Here is an 8,733-nt window from a genome sequence, read left to right as displayed (position 1 = left end):
GCTGCCTTTGACATGTCACCAGCACAGCTGCCTTTGACATGTCACCAGCACAGCTGCCTTTGACATGTCACCAGCACAGCTGCCTTTGACATGTCACCAGCATGGCTGCCTTTGACATGTCACCAGCACGGCTGCCTTTGACATGTCACCAGCACAGCTGCCTTTGACATGTCACCAGCATGGCTGCCTTTGACATGTCACCAGCACAGCTGCCTTTGACATGTCACCAGCATGGCTGCCTTTGACATGTCACCAGCATGGCTGCCTTTTGTGTATGAGTGGCACAGGTGCCTCGCAAGTGTCACCAGCATGGATTGATGATACAAAGGTGATGCCTTTCACATGTCACTGGCACTGACCATGCATGGCAGCATTCAGTTTTGTTCCTCGACATTCAGAGTTCAAATCTCTTTAGACATTACTTTTACTTTAGTCTTAATCCATCCCACCAGAGGTTTACTTTTAATCCATTTCATTGGAGGTTCAATAAAATAAACATCAGGCATGACACTCTACAAGGCTTAAGTGAGACCCACAATAGAGTATTACTCTTACATCTGGGATGGTGCTGCTGTTACACATGATGACATCTCGGACTACATCCAGCCTCTCAAGTAATAGGCACTAAATCACTAACAGGCACACTCCAGCCTCTAACTCACAAGCATGTTGTTTCCTCTCTCTTTCTCTGTCTTCTCTGTCACTGCTTTAAAAGCCTCTGTTTTTTGGTGCCGGCTGATCTTGTACCTTTTCTGTTCAGGTGCCTTCAACCCAGTCATGTCTTCACTTCTCATCACCTTTGTATCATCAATCCTTGCCCTCCATCCCTGCACTAATCCCTCTGCCCAGCACTTCATCTCCAAAACATAAGTTCTGTGGAATGTTCTCTTTGCAAGCAGTTTAAACAGAACATGAACGTCATCAAGTTCGCTGGTCTCAGAGGGCCTGTAAAATCTATGGGTACTGCCCTTCCTCCATATTCAAGAAGTACAAAAAATTGTAGCAAATATTATGCTCAATACCACAGATTTGCTTGTCAGTTACTTGACCTTTACTACTTGAGCATGTCCCTTAGTGGCTGACACTATGTGCATCTCTGTTGATGAGCAAGAGTAGTGGGATATCATTACAGCCGTGTGTTGAGAGGGATTCTTTTGGTTTTGAATAAATGTAAGAAAAGCAAAATCTGAAGGAAATAGCCATTTTTCATACTTTCTAGGAGTAAACAAATAGGAAATAAAAAAACAGTTGCTACCCAAGGACAAAAATCATGTTATACAGTGTTACTATCACTAATGTGGAGGCGCAATGGCCCAGTGGTTAGGGCAGCGGACTCGCAGTCATAGGATCGCAGCTTCGATTCCCAGACCGGGCGTTGTGAGTGTTTATTGAGCGAAAACACCTAAAGCTTCACAAGGGGATGGTGGTGAACCCTTCTGTACTCTTTCACCACAACTTTCTCTCACTCTTACTTCCTGTTTCTGTTGTGCCTGTAATTCAAAGGGTCAGCCTTGTCACACTGTGTCACGCTGAATATCCCCGAGAACTAAGTTAAGGGTACATGTGTCTGTGGAGTGCTCAGCCACTTGCACGTTAATTTCACGAGCAGGCTGTTCCGTTGATCGGATCAACTGGAACCCTCGATGTCGTAAGCGACGGAGTGCCAACAAAAACTATCACTAACATCAATATCGGTAATTGGAACTATAAACAGCTCTGAAGTTAACTATGTCATATGGTGGGAGCCAATTCAGTCAAATATACCGCACTCTGCCATTCTTACAAATTGAGAGTGTGTGGTGTTATGACCTAGTATTTGCATCAATTCCACCAGTGCCAACATTAAAATAAAAACCTTCTGAATACACTCTCTCTTTCTCTCTCTCTCACTCACTTCAAAACATTGATCTTATTGGTCTTCTTAATGAAGAGTTTTTTGGGGTTTTTTTGTTTCTTTTAATGTAAAATGCTGATGGTTGGTGAGATGGTGTGGAACAACAGTTGTGCATAACTGCAAAATTATTCATTAAACAAGCAAAATTAGATTGAAGTATTCTTCACTAAAATTTCAATCAAGAAATTACAGTGAAAAATAATAACAATAACAGTAACCTTAAAGAATAGGTGAGGAAAAATTGATTTCAATTTTTATTTTTATTCTTTTTATATGTAATATTTTATTATTTTTTCATTTTATTTTCACCTATTTTTAACTATGGCTTAATTTGTTTTCTCCTCATTCAATAGTCTGCTTTTCAGTTCTGTTCTCTATTCTGGACCGAGATAAAATGGTTTACAAATTCAGAAGAAACCCAAAAGGCTTTTGTTGATGTTGTCTTTTTTGTTTTTGTCTTTTTCTTTTTGTTTTGCTTTTAATTTCTTATTTTCACAAAAGAATGAAGAGAAAGAAAAAATTATTCTAGCTTCTTTAAGTGTATTCAAAATATTGTCTTTGAAATTAAAATGTACATTATAAAGTATTCTCAACATCAGAATAAAGATTTATGCTAATCCACTAGGGCCAATTTAAACCATTTTTATTGTTGTTGTTGTTGTTGTTATTGCTCTCCTTCTCACTCTTTTAGCGTATTTTAGGTTCCCCTCCTGCAACTCTTGAAAAGAAAAGGAATGAAGTGCTGTAGAGAATACAGAATGAGTGTCACATTTTGTAGGTTCATGAAAAATTCATCATTTCAAAAGTCATTTACACTTCACTGTTTTTGAGGATTTTTTTTTTTTTATTATTTTTCTTATTTAATTTATTGCTTATTTCCTATTTACAAAAAAATCTACATACATAGAATGCGAATCTAAAGACACAATTATTTAATTTTTTATTTTTGTCCTAAATGTTGGAAGTAGAAAGGAATGAAGTAAGCATGATCACTTGGACATGAAATGTTAACCAGTATGAAAAGATAAACTCATGTGTGTGTTTATATATATCATCATCATCATCATCATCATCATCGCTTAACATCTTCTTTCCATGCTGGCATGGGTTGGACAGTTTGACATGGAGCTGGCTAGCAGGGAGCTGTCCAGACTCCAATTGTCTGTTGTGGCATGGCTTCTACTGCTGGATGCCCTTCCTAATGCCAGCCAGTTAACATAGTGTGTTGGGTACTTTTTATGTGCCACCAGCATATATATGTGTGTGTGTGTGCATGGGTGTGTATCATATGTAATGTTATTTAACATATACATACTGTAGGGCAGCGAGCTGGCAGAATCGTTAGCACACCGGGTGAAATGCTTAACAGTATTTCATCTGCAGTTAGTTCTGAGTTCAAATTCAATTAAATAAGTGCCACTTACACACTGGGATTGATGTTATCAACTTAGTCCCTTTCTGTCCTTGTTTGTCCCCTCTATGTTTAGCCCCCAGTGGGCAATAAAGAAATAAACATATACATACTGCTAATAGGCCAATTTCTGAAGCATTTGTTCTAAGATTATGTCTCTTATAGGTGTGGTGTCACTATTCAATATCAGAGGGAGATAAAATATTGTCCCTGCAGCAGCAGTGAGAACACCGGTTACATTTCAGTCTTAGGGTGATTGCTTTTACTCTCTCTGTCTCTCACTAATATGTATTGTTTTTCATACAGTATGTCCATAATATATGTTTTTTAGTGACCAATCAATATTCAAAAGTAGGCTGAAATGTTCATAGGCTGACTATTAAAGAGTGATGCCAGAGCTGTGATACTTTGCATGCATTAATTTCAAAGCTTTTTATTCATAACTGCATTGTTTCTTTCCAGGTAAAATGACATCTGACAGCTCAAAGAAAATTTCATAAGTAATTAGTATTGACTTCTCTTGAAAACTGAAAAAATTTAACACCATGGTATTTATTATCAAGTACCTGCAGGAAAAGGGAACTTTATCAACAGTGCAAAAGTGGACAACAAGTTGGATCAACTGAAACACATGCTGTCTTAACTAACAGAGTGCCAGTTATTATATAAGAAACATATATGATATAAAGTTGATGGGCAAGGAAGCAACTGAAAGTAAAAAAAACAATTGTATGCCAGTCCAAATATGTTTGAGAAATATTTGAATCCATAAAAGGCTTTCCACTACAGTTCATAAGAGCAATTATAAATGAGTGAAGAACAAATATATAGTGCGTGTGTTTATTAGGCAAGAGAAAAAAATGATCATCCCGAACTATAACAATATCTGTTTCAACACACAATTTCAGATCAGGAATCTTGCAAAACAAATTTGTAAATTTATGTTTACATTTCAGGAGGTTCCTGTTAGCTTTGTGGAGCCCACAAGATGGTGGCACAGCTGGAAGTTGATCGCCAATAGCAAAGGGAGATAAACCCCCAGTGTTACCTTTGAGCTGTGAGAGATTTCTCCCCTCTATATTTTTAAGAAGTTATGGGCCAACAGGTTTTGGGGATCTGACGATATGCCATAAAGCTAAACCCTTTATGGATGGAAATATATACTCTTTACTCTTTTACTTGTTTCAGTCATTTGACTGCAGCCATGCTGGAGCACCGCCTTTAGTCGAGCAAATCGACCCCAGGACTTATTCTTTGTTAGCCTAGTACTTTTTCTATCGGTCTCTTATGCCGAACTGCTAAATTACAGGAACCTAAACACACCAGCACCGGTTGTTAAGCGATATTGGGGGGACAAACACAGACACACATACACATATATATATACATATACATATATATATACGATGGGCTTCTTTCAGTTTCCGTCTACAAAATCCACTCCCAAGGCTTTGGTCGGCCCGAGGTTATAGTAGAAGACACTTGCCCAAGGTGCCATGCAGTGAGATTGAACCCAGAACTATATAGTTGGTAAACAAGCTACTTACCACACAGCCACTCCTGTACCTATATATATATATATATATATATATATATATAGAGAGAGAGAGAGAGAGAGAGAGAGAGAGAGAGAGATAGATAGATAGATAGATAGATAAAACAAGCTTCTTTCAGCTTCTGTCTACTAAATTCACTAACAAAGTTTTCATTGGCCCAAGGCTGTAGAAAAAGACACTAACCCAAGGAACCATGCCGTGAGACAGAACCCAAAACTACATCGTTGGGAAGCAAGCTTCTTAATCACATAGTAATGTCAGAGGGTGAAATACCTTTGATCACAGGTCTTCTTGATCAAGTCTAACATGGGGCTACACAACTACACAAAAACTAATCAACTCTAATTTTAATAAGACAGTGAAATTTTACCCCTAAATGATATTGAAATAACCATTTATTTAGTACTTCATCAAGAATTCCAGCTCATGAAGTATATATATCAAAATATATCTCAAATCAATAACTGATAAAAATCACCTGAACTGGAAGTGACAAGTGGTTATCGTTGTCAGCAAGAATCAATTCATTATAAAGCTTGAAGTGATGTGTATGTAAGTGTGTGTGTATGAGTGTATGTGTGCATATGAGTGTATGCGTGTGTGGTATCGCATGAGAAGGAAAAATACTTAATGTTTCAGAGAAGAAGTCTAAGACAGAGAATAATATTTGAGAAATATCAATAAAAGATGTTATCGTCATTGTCAATAAAGCATGAGATTTTAATTACCTTAAGCTCACCTCCCCTCCACCCTCTTTACACACATGCATGCACACACACACACACACACACATCGCAGTTTGTGAACAGTTGTATTGTTAGTGACAGGCTTCCCAATGTTTCTTGGCGTTTCTTAGGGTAAAAATGACAAGGGAGTGTCTTGTAACTTGGGCAGAAAAAATACTATGAGGGACTTGTTTAAAAGTACTGCTTTGTCAGTTTTCTTGAACCATTGTTTACATGTTTAACAACAGGTATACACATAGGTGCAGGCTTGGCTGTGTGGTAAGAATCTCGCTTCCCAACCAAATGGTTCTGGGTTCAGTCCCACTGTATGGCACCTTGGGCGAGTGTCTTCTATTATAGCCTCAGGTTGACCAAAGCCTTGTGAGTGAATTTGGTAGATGGAAACTGAACGAAGCTCATCGTACATGTGTGTGTGTGTGTGAGTGTGTGTGCGTGTGTACATGTGTGTGTCTGTGTGTATTTATGTGCATGTGTCTTTGTGTCTATGTTTGTCCCCCAACCATTGCTTGACAACCATTGTTGGTGTGTTTACGTCCCTGTAACTTAGCAGTTTGGCAAAAGAAACTGATAGAGTAAGTACTAGGCTTACAAAGAATAAGTCCTGAGGTCGATTTCTTTGACTAAAACACTCTTTAAGATAGTACTCCAGTATGGCCGCAGTCAAATGACTGAGACAAGTAAAGGAATAAAAGAATAAAAGAATCCGTGTAGGCACACACATATCATCACCAACATCATCATCATTTTATAAACGATTTCATGCTGATCAGAACAGGTTGGCTTATGCCAGTGTGGCTTTGTTCTAATTCAGACATATTGTCCTCCTAGACAAATTTGGGAACCACATTTCACTCATACAATTAATTTTTTGGCTTGGTTTTCCAATGGCTAGATGTCCCTTCTATGACCAATCCTTTTACAGAGTATACTCTACTATACCGGGTGCATTTCATTATGACACCAGCACTAGTAAGGCTGTCATGTCCTAGACAAGACTAAAGAGTCCTCTTTGTTCTATGTTTGCCAGCTACTTTGCAGAATGTACTGGGTGCATTTCATCATGGTACCAGCACATGTGTGGTCATGTTCAAACCCATAAAATTAAAAGACCTCACTACTCTATAATGGTTAAGAAGTTTTATTGTTTTAGATTTATGTTTCAAATATTTAGTACTATAATTCTTTAAAATAGATCAAAATAACGCATATGTATATGATACATATATATAATATAAAACCACATTAAAAATATGAATCCAAAACCAGAAGAAAAAATGGAAAAAGACGAACAAGGAAAGAAAAAGAAAGAAAAAAAAAGGAAAAGGAAAGAAAAAGCAGAAAAATACATCGATTCAACACCAAGTGCCTCAATTGGTCACACAACACAAGGTTCAACGGATCTTGTTCAATGCAATGTAACCAAAATAGTGAGGTGAAGAAGAGTTATGACAGGATGACCATGATAAGTAGGTCAAGGGAGCAAGAGTGTGTGAGTAGAAATAACATAAGATGGTAGAGGGGATATATATATATATATATATCTGTAAAAATATGTGACACTTATTCGGTAGCCATGATAAGGAATTTTCAATGGCCGGATAACTGAAGAGATGGTGGCGTGGGTTCCCACTCCGGCATCTGAAACTCAGAGTTTTATCATGGCTACTGAATAAGTGTCACATATTTTTACAGATAAATTCCTCTATTTACATAATATCAAGGTCTCTTTCTTTCTTTTGTTGTCCTTCCTATCAATATATATATATATATATATATATATATATATAAACAGGAAATTGGAAAAAAACTTTTGGTGTTATTTATTCACCATTAAACATGTTTCATTTACAAATAGGAGTTACAAAATTGTGGGGGAAACATGCAAGATATCTTCTCTTAGGAATTCTTCCGACAGAGAATCAAATAATATAAAATTTGCCTTTACATATATAAGCTTGAATGTGTATGTGTGTTTGCTTATTGCATCCATTTCTAACTCACTCTCTTTTTTATATTACTAGTTTTGTTCTTTATTCTCCTCTCCTACTACCTATAGGATTCCTGATTACTGACAATAAATGAAAGCTTCATCCAAATGTAAATTTTGTATTACTTGATTCTCTGTCTGAAGAATTTCTAATAGGAGAACTTGTCTTACATGTACAATTTTGTAACTCGTTTTAACAAATGAAACACATGTAATGATGAATAATACCAAAAGTTTTTCCAATCTCTTGTTTTAATATATAATTACTCTGCAAAAAATGTGTATGTTATTTACACTGTTGGTGACGTCCTGTACTCATATATGCATGTATATAGTATATATATATATATATATATATATATATGTGTGTGTGTGTGTGTGTGTGTGTGTAGAAGAAAAGGGGAGAGGTAGGGGGAGGATGAGAAAGAGAGAAAAAATCAAAGGGACATAGTGAAGGGACAAGGGAGATAATCGATCAATACTAGATAGATTAAAGTAAAAGAAGGCCAAGAAATGTAAGAGAGGAGGCGCTAGAAAAAGAGGAAAGAAAGAAAAAAGTATGAGGGAAACTAAAAGAAGGAGTAAAATAGTCGTCCAGAATTTAGATATATACTTACAAGGTAAGCAAAAGTGTACATACACTGCTATATGTATATATAAATGAAAAAATGGAACAAGAATACAACAGATGACAATAAAACTTCCGGACAGATAAACGATATGAAGACAGACAGGGAAAACAACAAAAAGACAGACAGGACAAAACAAGGACAGGCCATTCGTGGCCTTCTCTCCTCAGTCAAGTATATATATATATATAAGCACAGGCATGGCTGTGTGGTTAGGAAGCTTGCTTCCCAGGTACATGGTTTCGGGTTCATTCCCACTACATGGCACCTTGAGCAAGTGTCTTCTGCTATAGCCTCTGGCTGACCACAGCCTTGTAATTGAATCTGGTAGGCAGAAGTTACTGCTGTGTGTGTGCATGTGTAAGTGCTTGTGCCTCTTAATATATATATATATATATATATATATATATACACACACACACACACACACTCGCACGCACATACACACACACACACACACACACACACACACACATACACATATATGACAGGCTTCTTTCAGTTTCTGTG

At 37.1% G+C, this 8,733-nt stretch overlaps 1 protein-coding gene across 1 annotated transcript in view; it reads right to left on the bottom strand.

Annotated features, from left to right (window-relative positions):
• The window catches only part of LOC106873829 (pleckstrin homology domain-containing family H member 1), a 949,845-nt gene that overhangs the window by 752,392 nt on the left and 188,720 nt on the right, over positions 1 to 8,733 (bottom strand). The gene's annotated exons all lie outside the window — the stretch shown is intronic.

This window comes from Octopus bimaculoides, chromosome 6 (assembly GCF_001194135.2).
Source record: "Octopus bimaculoides isolate UCB-OBI-ISO-001 chromosome 6, ASM119413v2, whole genome shotgun sequence".
Lineage (NCBI taxonomy): Eukaryota > Metazoa > Mollusca > Cephalopoda > Octopoda > Octopodidae > Octopus > Octopus bimaculoides.
The sequence above is the reverse complement of the archived record's forward strand: the minus strand, read 5'-3'. Positions and strand labels throughout refer to the sequence as shown.